This window comes from Pezoporus flaviventris, unplaced genomic scaffold (genome assembly GCF_033815535.1).
Source record: "Pezoporus flaviventris isolate CSIRO_AGI_PZ_B2104156 unplaced genomic scaffold, CSIRO_AGI_Pfla_v1 ptg000021l, whole genome shotgun sequence".
Lineage (NCBI taxonomy): Eukaryota > Metazoa > Chordata > Aves > Psittaciformes > Psittacidae > Pezoporus > Pezoporus flaviventris.
The window spans coordinates 11,652,908-11,676,753 of record NW_026892569.1 but is presented as its reverse complement, the minus strand read 5'-3'; the positions used below and the strand labels follow the sequence as shown (position 1 = coordinate 11,676,753).

The 23,846-nt window shown below is 47.4% G+C and overlaps 1 long non-coding RNA gene across 1 annotated transcript; it reads left to right on the top strand.

Annotated features, from left to right (window-relative positions):
- Positions 1-21,736: 21,736 nt before the first annotated feature.
- On the top strand, positions 21,737-23,532 carry LOC133270742 (uncharacterized). The gene is made up of 3 exons (XR_009743895.1): positions 21,737-21,958; positions 22,749-22,895; positions 23,303-23,532. It is a non-coding gene; the product is annotated as an uncharacterized LOC133270742 (long non-coding RNA).
- The last annotated feature ends 314 nt before the right edge of the window (positions 23,533-23,846 follow it).

Below are 23,846 nucleotides of genomic sequence, written 5' to 3'. Positions count from 1 at the left end.
CAGCACTGCCTTGGAGCATCTGCAGCTCCCTTCGGACCATCAAACACCATGACAGGCATAAAGTGCCAGCAGCAAAGGGATGCACTGCAGCCCCTTGGATGGAAGTAGTGTGCATACCTAAGCACATCCAAAGCTCCCCCGATTCCTCTGAAGATCCTTGCTCACCCTCTTGCATCACCCTCCTGTTTTAGTTTGCAGACTATAGGAACAGGAAGGAGCACAGGAGACAAAGGGTTTCATCAGGCTGAGTTGAAAGCAGCAGCAGCCTCTGTAGCAGCAGGCAGGGCCCATCCAGATATGACTTCACCAAGCTGCTCGTCCTCATCGTGCATTCTGATCCCTGGGAAAAGCCCTGCCAAGCCAGAGTGTTCTCTGAAGAGGCCAGAGCGTCCAACCCGCAGGAGGAACCCACCAGCATCACTGCATCATAGATGCTCTTCTTGTGCTCGTTGTAACTGGGGGAGAGGAGACTGAACAGAGAAGTCAGGGCTGGGTTTAAGCACCCTGGGCACATCTTTGAAAGCACAAGGTGGTCATAAAAGCACACACTGTGTTTTCATAGGTGATTAGAGGCATGAATCAGGCTGGGGAAGGAGGGAAGGCAGGGGCTATGATAATAAATGAAAAGATGCAGAGAGAAGCATTGCCTTGTAGAAACAGCCTCAGAGTACCTGGAAAGCAGAGCTGGATTTATTCCTTTCAAGGGGGTTTTATAAGAAACAAGGTGTTGCTTTGCTCTGCTTTGTTTTCCCTGGAGACGGGATTCAGATGTGATGCTTGAATCCAGATTTCACCATTTTGGGTGGATCCTTATTGGATCCTGGATCCTCATTGCTCGGATATGAACTCACAGTTTGGTGGGGGGGTGTGATTTGGTACCAGCCCCTACATACAGGAAGCGTGGAGGTTCACAAATGCAGCCCAAAACCCCACAAAGCAAACAGGCTTAATGTTGCCACAGATCTAAGCTCATCTTGAACCCTAGGACATTGGAAACAGAGTGTAAAGGAGCTCTAGTGTGGCTTTGACAGAAGATGGAGATGGTGAAGGCGATGTCAAAAGCAATTGGGAACTGGAGGCCAGTTCTCTAGAAAGAACACAAAAAGAGGATTTGGAGGTTTGAGGTTTGAATGTTTGAACCCGATCACAACAAGTATGCTCATGCTGCAGGGTCTGTGCCCTCCCAGTCCTGACCCCCCACTTATCCATCACCTTTTAGGGTCCCCAGTGCTGGTTTCCTCCTTGCTCACATACACACCTTTGCAAACTGAGCTTCCTGGGGAATGCTGGGGCCCACAGGTTGGATAATCCCAGGGTGGAAACACCAGTCCTCTGCCCAGGCAAGCTGCAGTGCCCCACAGCACAGTGCGTGATCAAAAGACTCCTGAAATAGGGCTGGAGAGGAGACAGGCATTGGCAAAGCCAGGGATAAGCTGGTGTTGACTGAAGTTTCCCAAACCTCCACCCAGACTTCAAGCTTCATCTCAAAATGCGGATTCCAAGACATCTGGTTATGGCGTGTATTCCTTCCTCCTCGTGCCCTGTCGCCATGCAGCTGCTCTGCATCTTCTGCTTTCCTGCATTCTTCAGTTGGGCTTCCAACAGCAATAATGTCTTTTGTTATTATATTAACAGAGTAATTATATGTTATTATATTAACAATAATGTGAATGTGAGGTCTTCTTGTCCAGAGGGTTGGCAACTGTGGAAGTGGTCAACCTGAAGGAAGCATAAATGAGTCAAAGCTTGGGAAAGATATGACACCACCTTAGACATAAAGACGGATAAGAGGGTAGCAGGGAGGGACAACAGGGCAGGAAGTGAGTAACTAAAACAGGAGGTGGTTCACTGGCTGGTGGGGAAAGGTGATGGTACAGCTCTGGTCAGTAGAAAAAGCAGGTTAGTGGGAAAGAGGCAAGGAGAAAGCATCAGGGTTTGGGATCTTCTTCCTCCTGATAGCAAAGTTCCTGTAAGTATGGTGTTAATAATATGATACTAAACTGGATGCTTTCACCACTCTAACCCACTCTGGTTGTCCCTTTAGCTGCATCTTGCCTCACCCCAGCAGCCCTGTGCCACCCTCCTTGCAGCAAATCAATCCATGCGGCTGCCCCGAGGCGAGAGGCAGAACAGGAGGGCAAAGGGAGAGGGATGATTTCAGCTTTTCCTCAAGGCAGGACAAGTGCTTCCTGTTAATATGCAGAATGCTGTGTATCTCAATTACACACCTCCCACAGGGGCCTATTACAGCTACCCTGGGCAGCCAACATGTGTCAACAGAGCAAACATCGAAGGCTACCCCAGCCTACTCCAAAAATAAAAAGCAAGGAAAGCAGGACATGATCCTGTCAGCAGCTGCTTCCTTTATCCCCTGCTCTTCCCCATGTGGGTTTCAGGTTTAGCTGCCAAGCCTCTGCCTTATCGTTTTACCACGGACTTGCAAGCCCCCGTCTCTCCTCTACATGGTGGAAATTGGGGAATTAGCATTGCTCCATCACAGCTTATACAAGTTAGTCTCAAAATTCAGTGTTGTTTTCTTTAATAGGAAAGATTGGAAGGGAGGAAAAATGCCTTCCCAGCACTAGAATGGTATTTGGAATGCTGATTCCTCCCCAGTGCACATATTATTCCCAAAGCCAGGTAGGAAAAGAAGGAGGAAAGATAAAATCCATCCTTAAAGAGCAATAAATCTTACCCTCGACAGAGATATGTACCCCAAAATAGGTGCATAATCCAAACAGTCTAAAGGGTCTGTGCTTTTGTTATTGAGTTCCACTTAAAGATGCTCAGAATTAGCCATGGTGGAGAACACAAACCCAGAGAAGGATCAGCTGGCAAAGCAGGTGCTGGAATTGGTGACCCACTTCACACTTATAAAACCCCTTTTCACTCCTTCCTTTTCTCCTGTTCATTACTATCTGTCCCCATGGACCTCTGTGGGATACCACCAGGGTACTCGGTGAACTGATGTTTCTAGCAGAGCTTCACACCTATTCAAGAGATGAAAAGAAGTATTTTGAATGAACAAATCGTGGGGGGAAAGGGCAAATCTGATCCTAGTAAATCCTTGATTGTACTTACTGGGAGCTGCTCACACAGCACTGCCAAGATAACCCCATTTGAGCCCGGATGAAACTTAAACGTAGAGCTGTGGCTGACACCCTTCTAGTGGCGAGAAGGTCAGTGTGGAAAGGATGCTGTGACAGAGGAGCTGGGCAGTTGTGTATCTTCTCTGTTTTAACCTTGATCTCCTGTGACTGAGCAATGGAGAAAACCATTCAGAATCACTGCAAATAAGTGAACACATTCTGAAGTTCCCAAAAAAGGGCCTGGTTGCAGAGCAGCTCATTGACTTTATGTGGCCCAAAAATAGCTCCTGTCTTCCTAGATGTTTTCTTGACATATTATCCTCCATATATTATTCCACCCTCTCAGAACTATCTTGCTCGTCTTTTCACTGTTTGCTGTTATATCTTTCCATTATCTGAGAACATTGTATTGTTGCCATTAGACTGATGCTTATCCACTCTTCGCCTTCTTTTTTATCTTACCTATCCTGACTGCATTTCCTACCAAGCAGGAAAATGTATGTTGGTAGGAAGGAATTCTTGCTGCCTGTTATATTTTGTACTTTTTGGTTGCTGGTTCTGTTGGACAGAAAGTGTCTTTTCTGTTATGTGCCACACAGAGGGCTCAGGGAGGCAAAAGAAGTGAGCTTCCCTTTAGTTTAAAGCCCAAGGGTCAGATTTAGGCTATTCAGTACCTAGCACTTCTGAGGTGGTTTCATATCTCTCTCATGATGTAAATCCTAAATCAAAGCATTGAACTCTTTTGAAAATCTGATTTATTCAAAGTATCTGATGGAAAGGCAGAAAAAAGGAGCTCTAGGTTTGACAGGCTGGGGAAGAAGAAGAAACAGGGTGAGTTTACTCTGCCATATTACAGCAGTGGGGTACCCTGCAATCACGTGGGTCAGGAACGCAGCAGGACTCAGGCTTGCCCTTGGATGCTTATTGAACATCACAAAGGAAACTGTATTATGCCACCCATAGGCACCCACAGCTCCTAAAGGGATATGAAGGTGTCCCCAGAAGTGTATGTCATGAGATGCCGCCTCCTGTTGCTCACCTTGATTGCCACCAGGTTGGTTCATCATCAACCTCCATGTCTATAAGCACTAATGACCTTCACAATATAACAGACGCAGGCACCAGGGCTTCAGCCCTGTGTCAGCCCTGGGCAGCTCAGAGAATGGTTTCTAGCCTGAAGATGTTACAAAGGCCTTTCATGAGACTGCTGACAGTGCTTGCATTACCTCCAATCTCATTATTTCCTCCACCAATTTCCTCATCCTTGTATGAATTAGAGTGAATTACAGTATTCAGTTGGAATAATGTATAGCCACGAATGGCTTCACATCAGTCAGAAAGGGTGCGTTTATTCATGAGCACTTGAGTGTTTATTTCAAGAATATTAGTGGGGATAAATGAGCTTCAGAGATACCAGTGCTGTTAAGTAGCTGGGAGTATTCCTCCTGGAAGTGTACTTGAAGATCTTTTGAACAGCTTCTATTTATTACTCGTACAATGGATTAGCTGAGCACTTCCACATGCCTCCATATATTTGTTGAATAAAAAGGGATTCTTGCCTTGTCGCATGTCCCCCCCCTCCATCCCAGCAGCAGGAACAAGGCTGAGCAACATGGGTGACCACCTGTACAGCATGAGTAGTAACTCAGAAATAGCTCTTACTCATTGCAAGCCATTTGTGGATGCAGCAGCATTTAAATTTGGCTGCAGTGACTATAGTTTGAACAGTTGCGAAACTGCAAGTAATCAACACTTTAATAAAACCCATGATCTGCTTGCAGATAGTCTGGCAGGGAGAAAGCTGCTAAAGGAGCTTAAATCATTTGCAGAAATCATTTTCAGTGGATAATTTGACCAGCTCCAACACGATGGCATTCATGTGCAAAAGCTCTGAATAAAACCCTTTATGAATGGCCAACTCCTGCAGAACATGACTACAGAAGATTTCTTATTGCTGAGGATCAGAGCTGCTTTATACGCTCATAAAGTCGAGACAGTATCTTTAGAAGACACCTGCACGCAGAAATAATCTGTGCAAACCACTGAGCTTTTCCAGTGCCATGAAAGCATCTGGCTTTGCAGGGCTGCAGCAATGGGTACCCGGGGTCTCCAAGTTTCAAGCACGCACTTGAGGTGCGTTATCTCTCAATTTACTGAGTTAGACCCTGCCTGAAGTCTGTGGAGTTACAGGAGGCTACACACAGCAGAGACTCTTCTTCAAAATACTTAGCTAATAGTTTACAGGGGGACTCGATAATTTAAGAGGATTAGGAGCTGGCAATGAAGCCTCGCAGCTATGCACGGCTTGTTTAGTTCCACTCCAAATTCACAATTATCTGATGGTTGTTTGGTGGCTGAGGTGAAGGGAATTACCACCTTCAGCCTGTTCTGGAGGAGACTGCTGTGTCCTTATCACAGGCATCGCATCACCGGCACAAACAGCTTGGCAGTGTAGCTGCTGGGAAAAATAAATCCTTCAAGGAATGACAGCTTGAGCACGGAGCTTTCCACTAAGGATGCACCTGCAAGAGCTGAGAGTGAGACAGTCTGGTGGTGGGGCCCCAGTGGGATGTCCCCACAAACACCCTTTGGTGCTGATAGCTGTTAGGGTCACATTGGAAATACGGAGATGGAATTTCTACAGGGGCTGTAGGGACAGGACAAGGGGAATGGCTTTAACCTGCCAGAGGGGAGACTGAGATGAGCTCTTAGGCAGAAGCTCTTCCCTGTGAGGGTGCTGAGGCACTGGCACAGGGTGCCCAGAGAAGCTGTGGCTGCCCCATCCCTGGCAGTGTTCAAGGGCAGGTTGGACACAGGGGCTTGGAGCAAGCTGCTCTAGTGGAAGGGGTCCCTGCCCGTGGCAGGGGTTGGGACTGGATGAGCTTTAAGCTCTCTTCAACCCAAACCATTGTGTGATTCTATGATTCCTACAACATTTACTGTCCCAGAGCTTATTCCCATGTTGGAGCTGTCACCTAGACCAAGAGCTGGGGGAAAGAGGCAAATCCTTCTGATGGATGCAGGGAGCATCAGGAAGAATGAAAGGAAAACAAATGCAGTGTTTCTTCCTCCAGGAAATAAAGATCTGCATTTCAGGCAACCAGCCAAGCTGGTGTTTAATGAATAGGCAGTACAGGAGGAGGAGTGTTCCTCTGCTTCTGGGTACATCAGAGAGGTCAGTAGTGCAATGAGGTGTGTAAGTCAGCATGGTGCACACCGTGCTGGTGTGCCAGTGCTCAGAAACACCCACAAGTGTGGGTCCGTGCTTTTACACTTGGAAAGGGCATTGGTAAAGGGTGCCCAGACCTGGCCTTTACACACATGAAAGTTGGTCTGGGACAGCAAAGGGTCTGTAGAGAGGGTTAGAGAGGGAACAGCGGCACCAAGATGACAGCAGCAGGGCGCATCAGCTGAGCCCCAAGTAGCATCCTAGTTGCTGTGTGGATAGCCCCACTGGGACTCTGGTTTTATTTCTGCTGCTGAAGAGCCACTGAATCTTTTCATTTTCCTTTCTGCTGAAGAAGAAGAAAAAATCAAACCAAATGGCTTCTTTGGAGGCATTCACACCCACAGACTGGCAAATTTGTATTAAAAAGACAAGGAAAGGAAAATCCAATAAAGGGAAAATAAAAATCCATTAAATTTCCATCATTTTTTACACATGGAGCTTATTTGCAGCAGGTGAGTAGTTAGAGCCAAAAACTATAATCACACAGCATGGACAGCCCTATGATGAGAGGACACTGATCCAGCCCCATTGCCAGCTTGGTGAATAGCACCAGAGATGATCCCTTCTGGGAGGTGCCATCAGCTTCCAGGGCAGCCTCCTGTACCTGCTGCCCACAGGGATGTGTCCCACAGGGATGGGGTTTGGATGCTGAATACAAACCCTCCTCAAAATTCAGCTCTAAACCCTCACCCCCAGCATCTGTTCTGTTCACTGCAGAGTGGTGATAAATGGCCCCAGCTCACACAACCAGGGGGCCTCCAGCCCTTCCTACCTCTGCTCTAAGAGTACCTGCAAACACAGAAGTGATTAACAAGGTTTTCTGGCAAAAGAGGTTGAACTGAGGTGCTGTGATGAGGTTGTCAAGGAACGAGGGCTGCTGAGATTTCAGGCTGATGGGCTCAGTCTGATCTATTTCAGCATTCATTCGCTCACGGCTGAAGCAATGTGCCCCATCGAGGCTCACACCTGTGGGTACCAGTAACAAAGTGATGTCTTCATCCACCTTCCCAGCTGATGCCAGGGGCCAACTTCTCCAAGTCCAAGGTCTCCCAGTGTGCAGATTCAGAGGGTTTGGCTCACCCCAACAGCCTGGTTTGAAATCGCCCTGGCTTTGAATGCTGGAATGATCACTTCATTGCTTCCTGCCCATCAGCAGCTTTCTGAGGATGTCTGGCCCTGCACAGCCTTCAACCAGGTTTTCCAAGGATCTGTGTTTGCCACAGGGCCTGGACTTTGGGGACCACTTGCCCAAGCTAAACTCCTAACCTGGCTGCAAATTGGTCCAGGCTCTACCTTCCTGTCTTTTCACTGCCTTATGATGCCTCTGGCTCTTCTTCCCCTGCCTCCTTTCCTCATTCACTGTTCCCCAGAGGACAATAAGCACTTTAGAAACCGCTTTAGGGATTCTCCGCAAGGAGAAAACAAGGAAACCCAGCGACAACAACCTAATCAGCAAACAGCTGAGCCAGGGATAAATTCACATGGAAAGTCTGTGTTTGTTTATTACTAATGGGTAACAGAGATGATAACCTTTTAATCCAAAACCATAATGAAATATGCATATTTGTTAATGTGCAACTATAAAATGCAAATCTTGCAAACACAATGGGGAAGGGCAAAGAAAGTGCTCAGCACCAATACTAATTTATTCCTTTGGCTTCAGACATTTATTCAAATTGAGTTGTGTGTGTAATATAAAGTCAAATGAATATGTAATTGTAATGTATATGTATAAACATTTTCCTCTCAAATATGCCAACTGTTTATCATAATAGGAAGTAATACTTATTTTGCCAAATAAAAGGTTACCTATTAAAATATTTTCTCATTCTCCCCCCCAGCTTTTGCGCTCTCTAAAAGCTCTATTTACATAGAGACAGTTCCTGATCTTTCCTTTTGAGCTGCGCTACCCCAGTTCAAAGGATGAACCAATGGGGAAGATTTGGACCCAAAGTTCTCTCTTTTTCACTCTTCTCTTTTCCAAGCAGCTCAGAAATTGCTTTCCTAAAGAGCAAGTTAAAACAATGGCAAAAAGCTGAGCAATTTCCCCCTTCTGTTCCCAGCCCCGAAGGAGCAGCTTTCCCCTACTGCTGTCAGACCAACTCCGTACTCATGCAGCAGCAACTGAGCTCTATTGCTAGTCCTGGTCATCACTGCTTTTATAAATCATCCCTTTGGCAGACTGAGCGCGAGAACCAGCTTCACACGCTGTGTGTGAGAGGATCTGCATCCATTAGTGAATATTGTGATTTGGGAAAGGAATAAGAATAAAGATACAGGACAAATCCCCTTTTCCTGAATTCAAACCTCTTTCCGCAAGGGAAAACTTCAGGTAGTTTTTCTTCTCTTTTGTGATGGGACCGTGATGCTTATGATTCCTGAGCTATTGTGTTGTGAGGAGTATTTCTGCCTGAAATTTAGCATGGTTTAATGGTCTGAAACTTGACTGCACCACCAGGAAGCCAAGAGCCATATTTCCATGGACTTCACAGAGCAGCAGACCAGAGGAGTCGAGGCAGAGCACAAAGGGTTTTGTAATCAACCTCCAGCCATTGCCTCTCCCATACCTCTTGATTCCTTTATTCACTTCCCCATAACTATGTGCTGCATTTATTCAGCCCTGCCTGGTGCATTCAGCATTTTCTTCTCTTGTCTTCTAAGCAAAACATTTTCCACCTCTTTGTGTTTTCTGACTCTCCTGAGAACCAGAGCAATGCACCGATAACCAGAACAGAGGAAATCCTGTTTCTGTTTGTAGCCTCAGATTCTACGGATTCAGGAGTTTTGGAGCACACAAAATGCTGGTGACTTACTAAAACTGAGTAATTTCCCATTGTTTTATACATACCTCTATAAATGGAAGGGACAATAGTTTTGATGTAGGGCTATAGCAGAGATCCATGAGATAAGCACAAGGAATGTGAATATTTGCTCTTTCCCCCATTGCCCTGAGCTAGACTAAAACCACCTTATAGCAACATGCCCTCAAACAGCCCAGTGCTTCATCCACCCATGGCCTGAAGCTCTCTGCAGTGCCAGGGGTCACCATCCCGCTTGCTGATGTGGCTGATCCCTGGAGGGTGGTTGCAGGTTTCCTTGCTGAAGGCTCTCCAAGGAAGGGTTAGCAGCAACCTCCCAGGGCTGCCAGACTCGGCGGCAGTCAGAGCCACAGCACAGTCACAAAGCAGCTACTAAAGGTCTTTAGAAAGGAAAGCGGGTCCTTTTTCTCCCTAGCATTTATTGCTCCAGAGGATGGATTTTGCTCAAAAAGAGGGGAGATTTAGGTTAGATATAAGGCAGAAGCTCTTCCCTGTGAGGGTGCTGAGTCGCTGGCACAGGGTGCCCAGAGAAGCTGTGGCTGCCCCATCCCTGGCAGTGTTCAAGGCCAGGTTGGATGGGGCTTGGAGCAAGCTGCTCCAGTGGAAGGGGTCCCTGCCCGTGGCAGGGGTTGGAGCTGGATGAGCTTTGAGGTCCCTTCCAACCCAGACCACTCTGTGAGTCTATGAAAACATTTATAAGGAAAGCAGGCAGAAAGCACCAAGCTTAACCTCTTTCTCCCCATCTGGACCATCCACAGAGACAATGCTCTGCAGACAGCTACCACGGGAGAGGAGGCCAATTTGCTTTAGAAGAAGGCAGGTGAAGGGGCAAGGCAGAAAAGCCAGCAGGCCAAATGAGAAACGCTCCTCTAGAAGTCTTCCATCATCTCAGGCTCATAAATCATGATGCAGATTAATGAGAAATTAATGCAGTGCAGAAATGAGGGGGTGAGGAGCTGTCGGTCAGCAGCAGGAGTGACTGTGTGAGACAAAGCAGTGAAGAGCTCCAACAAGAGAGAGGGCTCCGCAGCCTGGACTTGATCTTTAATGAGGAAAGACAGAGAGGTCAGTGTGGGAAGAAGATAACGTGCGGCTGCATCGGGGAGACAAGGGGCACTATTTGAAAACCCTGTCAAAAGGCTCTCCGGACTGATTTGTATTAAAGCCTCATTCACACCATCTAATGAAAAATCCTCCTGCATCAAATCATAATGCATAAGCCTTAAAAGACAGAGAGAATGTGTGTGTGGACAAGAGAGAAGGGAGGAAAGCCAAAGGAGTAGAGGTTAAATTCACTATGTGCCTCCTCTGTTTTGGGAAAGAAACTCCTCACAGACAAGGAAAATAGACTTTACCTCCTGTTCTTTCCTCATCAGTCCTTCAGTGACATTATTTTAAGCATTTAACTTCCTGAGAGCAGTTAGGCTGGCCACATTTTCTCTCCATTTAGTGGCAGGTTCTAAGCGCATCATTTAGTACTGCAATGGAAGTGATGGAGCATGTGTATGATAGATGACTCCCTTCCCTGGTGCTTGGGCATCTGGGGCTAACAAGTAGCTTAGTGTGTAGCTGGTTCAAGAGGCTCTCTGCAAAGCAGGGTCTCTGTAAAGGTGGGGAGAGGGGGAAAACTGACCTCCCCCATTATTTTATATCTAAGGGAGGTGAGTACTGTCATCCTCTATGGCAAATTGTCTCTCTTCCTCCATTAAAAGTGTTCTTACCATGAGCCAGGCCAAGAAGGCATAAACTGAGTCCTGATGTCCCAGCCTGCCCATGTGCATGGAGTTGTTTTGGTAAATGTGGCCATTCCACAGCAGGTAGGGAGCCCTTATGCAAATACTGCAGTAGTACCTTCATGTCTGGCTCCTGTTGATCCCACTGCCCGCAGGATGCCTGTAACCATAGCAATGGGCTCAGATAGGAGGGTTCTCTATTGTGCATTGAATAGACGGTGGCAGCTGATGGTATCAGCAGAAAGAAGTATCCAGACAGAGCCACTGTGGATGATGGGTGGATAATGGGAGAGCACACTCGTAGCCCAGGCAGATGACCGTCCATAACATCGGTGGTAAGTCAGGTAGACAGCAGTGCTCAGACACCATGGGGATGGGCGTGAGAAAGGAATGGGAAGAGAATAGAGGATAAATGAGGATAAATGTTCGGCTGACTCAAATGTGAATACATCCAGACGTCACTATACACCATATCTAATAGAACTATATATACACAGTCTGACTCCTGCTCAGTCCGTGCAGGTTTTCCCAGCTCTGGAATGGGGCTGCAGGGAAGAAAGAATGTGGCCCCATCAGTTGAGGCATTTGGAGAGCACAGTGAGGAGAATGCAATCCATTGTGTTTGTAAGAGTTACAGCCATGCTGGAGAAAATTCCTTTATAGGGGTATCTGAGGACAAACTGCATGTCATAGCATGCAGATTTTGTTGTAGGGACTTCTTAATGCAGGGCGGCATCCTCCTGACCAATGGGTCCTGACATCTGTTATATGCTCCAGCTCTTACCTACTCCTGTATTCTTTAATATCGCACTGTTGGGTGAAAATCTTGGTTTAATATCCACTTGCACACAAGTGGGGAAAAAAGAAATCACAGAAAGGACCTTATTTATCACAAAAAACAATTGCTCAGCAGTGGCAGAGAAATAGAGATATTGCTACTTAGTGATAATAAGGGAAAAAAGCCATTGTCAAAATGATAAGGCCATTTCTGTTGTCTCCCAAAGTAATAATATCTCTGCTACCACGAGTGCCTGGGTATTGTTAGGATATTTCACGGCAAGTGTTCGACAGAATAAGTTACACACTAAGCCCACAGCTAACTCTGAAGCCTCTGACTTCACCTCCCCCATATCCCTGTTCACACAACAGCCTCTTCTTTAATACCTTTGCTGCAGTGGTTTCTATTCCCTATGGCTTTTTGTCTGCTTCTGTTTAAATATAACACTGCTCCCGAGTCGGTTGACAAGGTACCTTTCACTGATAAGCAGCCCAACTTTGTCTCGTGGTACATCGTCAGGAAGTCAGGCTATCACCGCTTGTAAAGTGCAGGGAATGCTGGTTCAAGTGCCAGTGACATGAGGCAGGGTAAAGAAAAAGAGAAGAAAATGAAAAAGAAAGGGGAAAAAAAGGTAATAACATTGAAACAGGAACACGGAGATCAGCCGGAAATCTCCGGGAGATGCCCTGATGTCCTGGTAGAGCCTAGAGGGAAAATTCACCCATCTCCTCAGAAGCAGAGGTTGTCCTTTTGCAGGGCCTTAACACAAGTGTGCCTTCAGTGGGATAGAGACCCCCAGACTGGTTTCGGTTGGAAAGGACCTTAAAGCTCATCCAGCTCCAACCCCTGCCACGGGCAGGGACACCTTCCACTAGATCAGCTTGCTCCAAGCCCTCTCCATCAAATGAATGAGCTGTATCCCTCATGTTCCCCATGGAAGGGGATGAGAAGCTTCCGCAGTGAAGAAGGGAATAGAATGGGGAGGTTTGAGGGTTGTTTTGCTTTCTTTTAAATCAACAGTTGAGGCACACCATGGGAGTTGAGCAGCAGTGTGGTAAATATATCAAACACAGAGAATCCCCAGCTTATCCGCTCTGAAGGTATTAACTGGCAATGGAAAACAGCCATCGCTGACCTGTGGAATTAGGAAGGGCACAAAAACATGGACGATAGATAAAGAAGGTGGGAAACAGCAGAAGGAATAAACCAATCCCCAGCAAGCCATCTGTATGGACAGGGTGAGAAAAACCAGCAGAGCTACTGCTGTCTGTGTGTCTGTCTCCCTTCTACAGCCTCTTTCTCCCCCGATCACCTGCTTCTGAAATCAAGCTGCCAGAGCTCCTCAGGATGGGGGAAGCTGCTTCAAACCATTTCTTAAATGCCTCTCTGGAGTCGTCCATCTCCCCCTTTGCATCTTCCCGAGACCTTTGGAAACCAGGGGATAACACAGAGCTTAACAGTTGGCAAAGGCTGATTTTAAGGGTGTTTGTACGTTTGCAGATTGATCCCGGAATGATCAAAGATAAATAATGTCCCTGTCTCTCCTTTGTAAAAAGTAATGAAACAGCGGGGTTGGGGCAGAGGAAAGCAGGAGGTTTTTGATTACTTCACTGTAATTACTGTCAGTTTTCCCACCCATTCCTCCCCTCTTCCTGGCACCCTCATTCCCCTCGTCTCCAGTAAATATATGTGGATAGTTAGACCCGCTGTGCATAACCTGGTAATGACAGCTTCAGAATCCCCCTTAGTGCAGCACTTTCTTTTGGCTGTCTCTGCCTGCCCTCCATATCCTTCATATGCAAGTGCACAGCGGGGAAGGAGCATGGGTGACCTCCAGGAATGGAAGAGTTCCATTTGCCCTCCCTCAGATGTCTCCATGCCAGTCCAGGCTTCCCTTCCCATGCCTGGAGTGAACCTGGAAAGGGGAACGCTCCTGCAGCAGCTTGTGCTTCCCATTTGTCCTTCAATGGGCATCAATACAGACCTCAGAGAGGGCTGGTGCTGTGTTCACAGATAGAAATGTGGTGCTTACCTGGCACAGTCCCTGGAGATTAAATAGAAATACAACATTAATGGTGCTATTAACGCCATCCCTGGGAGGAATCAAACATCTAAGAGGAGCCTTTGCTTAGCTGCTTTAGCCTGCAGCCCTTCCTGACATCTCTGGGTTACCTGCTCATACAGTGCTCTAATGAGCATCATTTCCAGATCAGCCATAAGGGGCACTGAAGTATATCTTCTGAAAGTTCATGCTACTCTCTTGGCTTTGCTAATTCATTAATTCAATGCAGACAGAGGCACTGCTTGGAGAACAGCCATGAAGGGTTGCAAACCTGTGAAGTTAAGAGTCGTTGCTCTCCAGATGTCTAACGATTCTGCAGGCTATGCACATGCAGGCAGATTCCATGCCCACGTATGTATACATACAGTCTAGAGCTCTGCTTTTCACACAGGGAAGAGACTCATAAGGAAACCTGTGACCAGAGCACTTTCAATTGGCTGCAGGGTCCATTCTCCATCAGCATCTGAACCGACATCAGGACTGAATCCAGGCAATGGCACAGCACTTCATTGTTCCCAACTCCTGGAGACAAATTACAGTGCCAGCATCTGCAGAGCTGGACCCAGGTTAGAGCTTCACCCATGATCTCACTGTCACGTTCAGATGTACTTGGTAAAATAAAGACTTCACCATGGCTCTTTTCCCCCCAAAGAAGAAGCAGAAGCAGCCCAAAGGCTTTGATCCCATAGACCGTGATGGCTGTTTAGACTCTAACAAATCTGCCTGGCACTTTGTTGGATTTGATGGACTTTACCCAAACTTCAGAAATCATCCCTGAATACCCTCAATATGGATAGGAAGGGGGTTAGTGGAAGCGTTTGGCTAAAAACAAGGCAGCAGAAGAGAGGGGAAGAAGGGAAAGAAAACATTAGAAAGGGTCACAGCTGGATTTGCTGAACAAATGAGCTCTCTTGTGGCTCAGAGATCTCATCATACTCCTCTCGATTTTGTTGTAGGAAGCAGCATAAGACAATGACTGACCTTCAAGTACAGTGTGGGAATATGCAGGCTGACTCTCAACAAGAAAACCCCCCTAAAAGGGTATAATCAGATTTCCCCAGAGGAGATCTTCTCCTACGCTGCTGTTTAATCTCTCCTACCATAGCACTGTGTGTACTTTTAAAATAGATCGATCATGCATCAGGAAAAGAAAAGGCAGAAAGGAGGCTGGAATGGTTTGTGCCTGTAACATTAAATCAGCTGAGGTGAAGGAGGGGGGCAGAGGCAGATGCAGCTGGCCTGCAGAATCCTTGAGCTCTTTGGTTACCGGCTGTAGAGGGATGCAGAGGTGGATGTACAGGCAGGCAGGGCAGGCAGACCTGCCTGCCTGTGCCTTCACATCTCATTGGTGCTGTTCTTCCTGTAACAGCACACGGTGACCGGGTGCTGCATGGGGACAAGGGAGGGAATGATCCCTTTCCTGAGGCTTTTGGTATCAAAAGGGGCAGGGTGAGCGGTGGGGAGATGAGCGCCGTCATTACGGGCATCACTCTCTGACTGCAAAGGTAAGGAACTGTTCAGCCAGTTCCCATTCATTTCCAATGGGATTTAAGTGCTCGAGTTTAAAATGGTTTCAAACCTCTAAGGCACAGCAGGTGAACCATTCCCTCAGAAAGGGGGTTCAGAAGAGCTGAGACATGAACCAGATTTACGCAAATTTACTCCAGACCATTATCCACAAGGCCAAAATCATCTGAGAGAGGTCATTTCCTCCAAGGCCAGGGGTGACCAACCCCTTCAAGCGGTTACAACATCAGAGCCTAACCCCAAGACCTCTCTCTCAGTGTGAAGCCTTTTACCCATGTCCCTTGGGGTTAGCATTCACCCTGACTTTTAAGTGAGGAAGAGGAGTCTGACGGGAGGAGCTTGTGGGCTGGGGGCTCTCTAAAACCTGGTTTACATCAACTGAATTCACCCTGACATAAACCAATACATCACTGAATGTGATGTTAAACCCCCAGTGCAGGATCAGTCTGACACCGTTTAGCTTTACTCACTGTGGTTTACTTTGGTTTTTCCTCGTTGTCTCCCTGCAAACAGGTCCCTGGGCTTTTTGATTTATACTTCCCCACCTGAAATACATAAAAGATGTGGTGCTTTTCCTCCCCCATGAATCTTCTGCAATTGTGCTCCAAATTTTCCTGAAGGTGACATGACAAATTACCACCAGAGTCAATTTGTGCTAGAGGAGGGCATCATTAAAAACCAGAAGAATAGGGACACAAAAGAAAGGGTAAAGGGAGGATGGGGGAAAGAATGAGCTTGTGACCTCTTCAAACATGTCACCCTCTAAAACCAGGATGGGACTGGCAGACTAATTACCCACAGGCAGGTTCCTTGATTCAGGGGAAAGGGAGAACTCAGAAGCTCATTTGACCCATTCAGGAGGATTGCTCTGCTTCCTGTTATCGGTTTTGGAGAGAGCAGAGGAGTAGGAAGAGGCAGGATGTGTCACAGCATCGCTCGGAGCTAAGCCTTTGAAGCCTTCCCATGTCTCCATTGCTCTAATCATGCCCTGATCCCCTCTTTTGGCAGGTTCTTCTCATTGCCCACCTGAATCTGACCCCAAACTTCATGGGCAGGTAGGAGACCATTTGATGTGTTGAAGGGACCTTAAAGCTCCTCCAGTCCTAACCCCTGCCACAGGCAGGGACACCTTCCACTAGAGCAGCTTGCTCCAAGCCCCTGTGTCCAGCCTGGCCTTGAGCACTGCCAGGGATGGGGCAGCCACAGCTTCTCTGGGCACCCTGTGCCAGCGCCTCAGCACCCTCACAGGGAAGAGCTTCTGCCTAAGAGCTCATCTCAGCCTCCCCTCTGGCAGGTTAAAGCCATTCCCCTTGGCCTGTCCCTACAGACCCTTGTCCAAAGCCCCTCTCCAGGTTTCCTGCAGCCCCTTTAGGCACTGGAGCTGCTCTAAGGTCTCCCCTTAAGGAGCCTTCTCTTCTCCAGGCTGACCCAGCTCTCCCAGCCTGGCTCCAGAGCAGAGCTGCTCCAGCCTTCTGATTGTAGCAGATGCTTCACTGTTCGCTCTGTATAAAGAAGGCTTTTGTCTCTGCTGCAGCTCAGAGCAGTCAAGTAGCTACAGGTAATTTGATATAAGGAGCAAAATAAACCTTTAATATGTTCACTTTATTTTCCCAATGAACAGCACCATTGTAAGCAGTATCAATATGAGTCGTGTTGCCATGTGTTACTTCTCCCACATCTTTCAAAGGTGTTGGAAGGGGAGCTTGTTTGTGTAGTGAGCAGTGTCCCTGGTGTTTGCTTCTGTATCTTGTTTCAACACCCTGCAGACAAAGAACTACTTCTCCCTGGTGCGGTCCTAGGGATATTTTCTCATTGAAAACAGTGATTTTCACCACAAACACAAGGGTATCAGCTGGGATCAAATCCTGAGTTACTTGTGAAAATACTGTTTTCACACATGGCTGCTCATAGAGTCAATAGTAGCTGGGTCACACGGAGTCCTGGATAACACTGGATCTGGTATGTTTGGTCTCTCTTGGTCCTAGAGGAATTTTACCCTGTTTATTCTTTCCCTAGATCCACAGTTCTGAAGAGCCTGGTGTCAGGTTAATTTAGCGTTTCAATTCCTCACGTCGAGCCAATTCATTTCAGGGGTGACTTTGTACTTTCCCTTCCTGAGGAAATCTGTCACCAATGGGACGTTTGCACACAGATTGCACCTTGCAACAGTCGGAAGATCCCGAGTGTTATTTCTGGTTACACTTGGCTTGCTGGGGATAGGAAATGCAGAGAGAACCCAGGGGGGTGATTCTGTGATGATCCTGTGAGGCTGAACTGCAGTGATTACCCAGCTGCTCCCTGCAAAGGTGTGTGGGATCCCAAGCCCATCTGAGTTTCCCATGATCATAGAATCCCAGTCTGGTTTGGATTGGAAGGACCTTAAATCTCATCCAGTTCCAATGCCTGCCATGGGCAGGGACACCTCCTAACTGCCATTCTAAATTTACCTATAGGTGACTTGCTTCCCTTTCTCCTCTTTAAAAGGCAATTCTAGCACTTGTATTTCCCTTTACTTGAGCCTGTTGATCCCACATCCCCATCATGGCAGGGGGTTGGAACTGGATGAGCTTTAAAGTTGCATCCAACCCAGCCCAGTCTGGGATTCAATGATTCATCTCCTGGAGCTCTTTGATTTTTGCTAGAATCCTCTTGCAAGAAAAAGAAGGGAAATGGGATATCTGGACCTAATGGGAAGAAGACCTTATCCTTCTTTATTCCATGGATGGGCTGAGGCAGGCCCTCGAGACAGTGATATGAGCTCCCAGGGAAATATGCACTATTGCTTCTAGGAGTGATGGAGGGAGCATGAGCATCAGATCGCTCTGGCTCCGTGATGGCTGCTGCTCTGAAAAGGATGCTTTGGATGCAACGAATTCACACACGTCGAGGCAGCGTGTGCAGGGTGGGGAGTGCTGGGACAGCGCTGAGTGAGGCACCAGCCCAGTTAGGACCAGTTCGAGCAGGAGCCATGTGCGCTGCTGCAAATCATTGAACAGCGAAAGCCAAGTCCAGATGCAAGTGCCCAAACAGCTGAATGGAACAGCAGCAATCAGAGATGTGCAGCAGGCAGAGAAAGGAGAACAGAGAAACGGGGCCCTCCTGCAACCTGGCCTGGGATGAGCTTCTGGCTGGGGCTTGTGCTGGTGTTGTTCCCCTCCATCTTCACCTAGGAGCTGGTCTCCCCACACACCTTCATGTGGTCGGGTCCTTCCCCTCCCTGAGTCCTGCCCCCCCATTTCTAGCTGTCTCACAGCAGCACGCAGCACGCAGTCCATGCCCTCTCCCTTCATCACTCCAAACACCCTCTGCTCTTGAATTCCCTTTTTTTTTCCTCTGTGAACAGCATTTGGGGACACAGATTGACTGAAAGCTGTGATTCAGTATAAGCAGCACCATAAATAGACACCAAATGACCCAACAGGAGCCTGGTACCCACTGATGGATTGAAAACACTTTTCTCACTCCTTCCCATGATAAAAAGAAGCCACCTGCTTTTGCACACCCTCAACAAGCACTGCCTGATAGGGCTCTGCAGCAAACTCCCCATTCCCTTGCTCCAAAGCTCCTCTTCTACCCACCTTCAAGCCCTTGACACCCATGCCGTGTCCGTATCTCCTCCAATGAACTGCTGCTGAACAGCGTCTCCCTCCTCATCTTCAATGTGAGTTTGGTTCTCTGCTGTGTCACTGGAGGGGGTTGTAAACTGCCAGGGTTGTGTTGTTTTAGTGGAAGTAATATCCCTCATCTTCCAGACTCCTCCTCCCTTGTCTTATCTGTTCTATCTGTATCTCTCTAATAAGGAGATCTTGTCATCTCTCAGGAGGTAGCTGATAAACCGGATGGAATGCTCAGTCCCTTCATGTAGAACCACTGATGCCAGCAACTTCACCCTGGTCACACGGGCACAGTCCTCGTTCATCCCTGAGACTTTTTACACCTTCCTTCCTATTATCGTTAGCAATTCCCTAGCAGAAGGAACTGTGAGGTTAAAATGGGAACAAAACCGGGTGTTTGGGATTTTTGGTGACCCTGAGCCTGGCTAAACTCAGAAAAGATCCACTTTCCATTGCTTGATTTCACAAGAAAGGCTTCAAGAGAACAGCCCTTTCACTGCTTCTTCACCCCTTCTTTGTCATTAAAATAAGAGATGCTTAACAAGTCATCCACTCCTTTTATTCCTGCCCTGTAAGGCAGGAACTACATGCGTTTCCATGAACTACAAAGCACCTAAGGGAAAGAAGGCTCTCCAGAAAGGCTCGTTTTCTTTAGGTTTCTACCTAAAGCATCTTCTAAAGGAGAGTCAGCAGTACAGCTGGGACACATCAAGCCTGCCAGGAAAGAAAAGCAATTGGCAGAGACCACTGCACAGTCCAGATGATCCCATATTCCTGGGTTTAAATGCATGCTCCCCCCCCTCCAGAAGTTCAAGGGTATTGAGATCAGATGTTTTGATTGACCTCATTATATACAGAGGAACCATCTGCAAAAGCTCAGATCTGGCTCCAGGCTTCTTCCAAGTCCAGGTCTGGGATTTTGATTTGAACCTCTGCCTAACTCATTCAGCCTCTGCCAGGGCACAATGTAAGCGTGGTGCTGGATACCAAGAATCCTTTTGCTAACAGAAGTACTGGACCAGATCGTCAGCAGAGCTCAGCTCTGATTCTAAACGCCTGTTTCTGGCCTGATGTGCCCGCCATCCTAGCGCTTCTCTGCACACCCTACCTGCTCCTCCCTTGCCTATTTTACACCTAGCTGCCACACTAAGGAACCTATCTGAATGTCTACTAATAGAGTATACTGCTTGAAAAGCAGTAGTGATGCGTATATGGGCTGAATCTACTTGTAAAGGTACGTGGCAATCGATCCCTTTCAAACTGAATATGGGAGATCAACAGATCCAGCACACTCCCAGATTCCCTGTAGGTCTTGCACAGGCAAAACATCTCATACACAGCCAGCAGCCATGACTAGAAGCCTTTTCTCTTTGCTTTATTCCTAGGAAAAGAGAATTGCATCTTGGAGATCCCACTGACAGCCATCCTCCCTTAACAACTTGCTTGACTCAACGCAGGCCATGCTCTTGAGACTTGTTAAGGGAGGGGTGGGAAAGACATCTCTACCCTGTTCTCTTCCTTCCTCCTTTCTTTAATCAAAGAAAGAAAACAGGGAAAGAAAATAGAAGAAGAGGAGGAGGGGAAGCAATAGCCCCCTCCTCCCCGCTCCTTGGCTTTCTCCTCTATCTCCCTGGCTGTCGGATGCTCCGACATTCCTTGCACGTAAGTGTTTTGCTTCAAAAGTTCGAGGAAGAGAGGGAGAAAGAGAAGCCGCATTGCACAGTCCCTGTTGATAAGGTTCAAAGCAGGCAGAGACGCCTCAGAAGCACATGCAGTCTCTGCCTCTCTCCGTGTTACAAGAGAAAAAAGAGGAGCTAAATTCCATGGCAGACTCTGCTTTCTCCTGCCGCTGTTATCTTCCCTTGCACACGGGCTGGAGGTAGGGAGGAGATAGGAACTGTCCTGTTTGCCTTGCAGTTTCTCACTACCCTCAGCCCCCTTTGAAATGTTGTGTCTAAGCTGCTTTTGCACTCCTGGTTTTCAGTGGCAGAAGGAAAGAAGGAATAACGCATGGACACGCTTGTGCGCTGAGACCTTGTTTAAAGCCTTGTAAAGCTTCCCAGAGGCTGCGTTGAGCCCAGCTGAGGTTACTCAAGGAAAAGCCATGCCAAAAGTCATCCTTGCTGTTCATATTTCCCCAACTTTGTCATTATCTGACTTTCCCCTTCCTCTACCCCTTCATAAATCCCTCTCATTCTCCCTCCCTGCTTAGCATTGGAGCAGCGAGGAAACATCACTAAGTCATCACCACATTACTCAGCTGGGGAACCCAGCCAAGAATGCTCTGGCCTAGCAAAATGGTCCCAGCCATCTGTCTGTCTGTCGTGATGGAGGAGAAACAAGCACACAGAGAAGAATCAACACACACGTTTATTGAAAAGAAGGAAACCCAAGAGCCATGGAAGTCAGGAAATAGCGACCAGAACCAGCAGTCACAGGGAATACTGAGGTGGAGTTTCAGTCGCTTCACTGTGATATTTCAGGTGAGCCCAGTGAGCTAAAAGCCTTCCCTTTATTGCCTTCAAAGGGGAATTAAAATAGCCAAGAGATTAGTGGATGGAAGTCAGTAAAAATTAAAGAGCTCATAAGACTGGCTCCTCACTTCCCATCTAATAGGAGCATCGATCTGCAGCGTCCCTGCAAGGGCAACTTGGTCCAGCTGGCACATGGGTTTAACTTATGCTTTCCCTTTGAAGTGATGGGGACTCAGGTGTTGGGTGGCCACCTTGGGCCCTACAAGTGAACCATATCAGCTCCTGCCCCCGTGAGGAGCCTCCCCCCTCACAGGTGAGGTACATGGATCATTGGAGCTGGTGTTTATAACTGGCCAAGCAAAGCCCTGCCTCCATCTCCTTCTCTCTTCATAAGTGATGTAAAGTCTGTTGGGAGTAATGCAGGTCTTTCTAGCTATGTGGGGTGGGCTTCTGCTTGCGTGGTCCAGCTTATGGTAAACAAGGCTTTGAGTGTCTCATCCCACTGTGAGTGATGAGGACAGAGCTTCAGTCCCTCTTGGAACTGTGAAGAGTTCTTTGAAGTTTGCATCCTGAATGTCTTCTTGCTGTTTCTGTGCCCTTCAGCTGAAGAGGAGGCCACAAAGGAGGCTGCAGGTATGAGGTGGGGGCTGGATATGAGGGGACAGAGAGGATTTACTTCTGCAGTGAGCATCAGTATGTTTATCTCTTTTCTTACTTTTGTATTGACTGCCTGAGATCAGTTAGCATCTCTGAAGTGGCTTTTGAGGAGCACACAAAATGGGTTTGTCAAAATAGGAATGGGAAGAAAGGCCCTCAGTGTTATCAGTGTTTGCTAGTGCAAGCTGGTGAGGGAAGAAAAAACCCTGTCTTAATCCCAGGCTGTTCACTATATCCAGATTGTCACAGAGGTAACAATTTATACCAGGCCTGGAGAACTCCTTCCTATGCAGTGATGGAGATTATTGCCATGCACAGTCACTCCAGGGGGGCACTGGAACCTGCAGGCTGTTTTTAGCCTGTTGTAACCGCCAGCAGAGCAAGGAGGGAGCATCTTCAACTGAAAGCAGTAGAATAGTCCCTGCTGCTCCTACCTGCATTTGATCCCAGCACAGTGAAAAGCTCTTGTATCCCTTCCTGGGTGTCTTCCCGTCAAAAGACAGGAAATTTGGGAAAGCTCTGGTAAGTGAAGACCCAGTCCAGCTTCTCCTTGGCCTGAATGTCTAAAGATAAGAGCTCCATTCATTTAAAAGATAAGGGTAGTTTTACTGATGAGTTCTCTCCACGTTCAAGGCTTTCACCCATATGATGAAGGGTATCGTATGTGCTGGATGCCGATCAGTGCTTCCCTAACCTGCCCCAGAGGTGCTGCTGAGGGATGACTTTCATTGAAAAGAGCTTAGTAGAGAAAGCCTTAACTTTATAGAAAGCCTTTGAGGGGAGAGCAGTGGCTGCTCTTCCCAACAGGCCAGCTCCTGCTTCAGGAAGCTGACTGAGCCACATCTGTGATTATACCTTTGATTTAGCTGGGAAGATTCGTTTGACACCTGAACCATGAATTCCCAGTCTGAGGGTGAATATCCATGCTTTACGTCTTTAAAGTCATCCCCACGGCGCAGTGGGAGAGCTGGGTGCTCTGGGGTCTCTGTCCCTCCTAACCTGTGAACAGCCTTTGTATGGAGGACCGTTTATCTGCACCATGGTCAATCCCTGTTAGCAGTGTGATGCTGGGGAACTTCTTTGTGAATTACAGTTGTCAAGAAACAGCAGAGAAGTCATTTGCACACGGGGAAAAAGGGACAGAGAAAAGAGATGGGGATCTGCTGGGGATGGCTCTCTGCAGCCTATGGTGCCAGTTCTGCATTGCAGCAAGGGCATTTCACAGCCAGAGGAGCAATACTGCAGAGCAGCAGGATACCTGGGAAGTGAGTCTGAACTAATTTCTTGGGTACCTTCATCCCTTCCCTTTCCAATTCATAGGTACAGGAGTTGAGATGCAGACTTCAAACTTGTAATGGAGCCATTTGGGAACACATAAACCACAATTCAGGAACTAGTTCCTCTGACTGTGCAGTTAAAAGAAGCATTTAGGGCAGAAGCACAGCTTGCTATAGAACAATAAAGATTGGAGACTTGGACTTTGTCATCTGTTGTGAGTTCGCTGACCAAGCAGTGAAATAGCAATGAACTTTGCAGCAGGTAAAAGCAAACCCATGCTGATTACTGCTGTATATTCACAGCTGGCCTCACCCAGCCTATCTTGCCTGTGGGCATGAGCTCAGCCTGTTCTGCAAGTTGCTGAGCTCCTGATGCCAAACCCAAGCTCCTGCCCATCACATCTGAAGCAGCCATTTCAAAGTTAAACATCTAGGTCTGTTTTCAATTCTTCCTTCAAATACCAGCAGTGATTGTAGCACATTATGGACTAATCGCCTGTCAAATTTAATTTCTTCAGCTGAGGCTGCCTTAGAGGTGAGTGAATGAAAAGGGGAAAATACCCTGTCCATACCCACGTAATTATTAT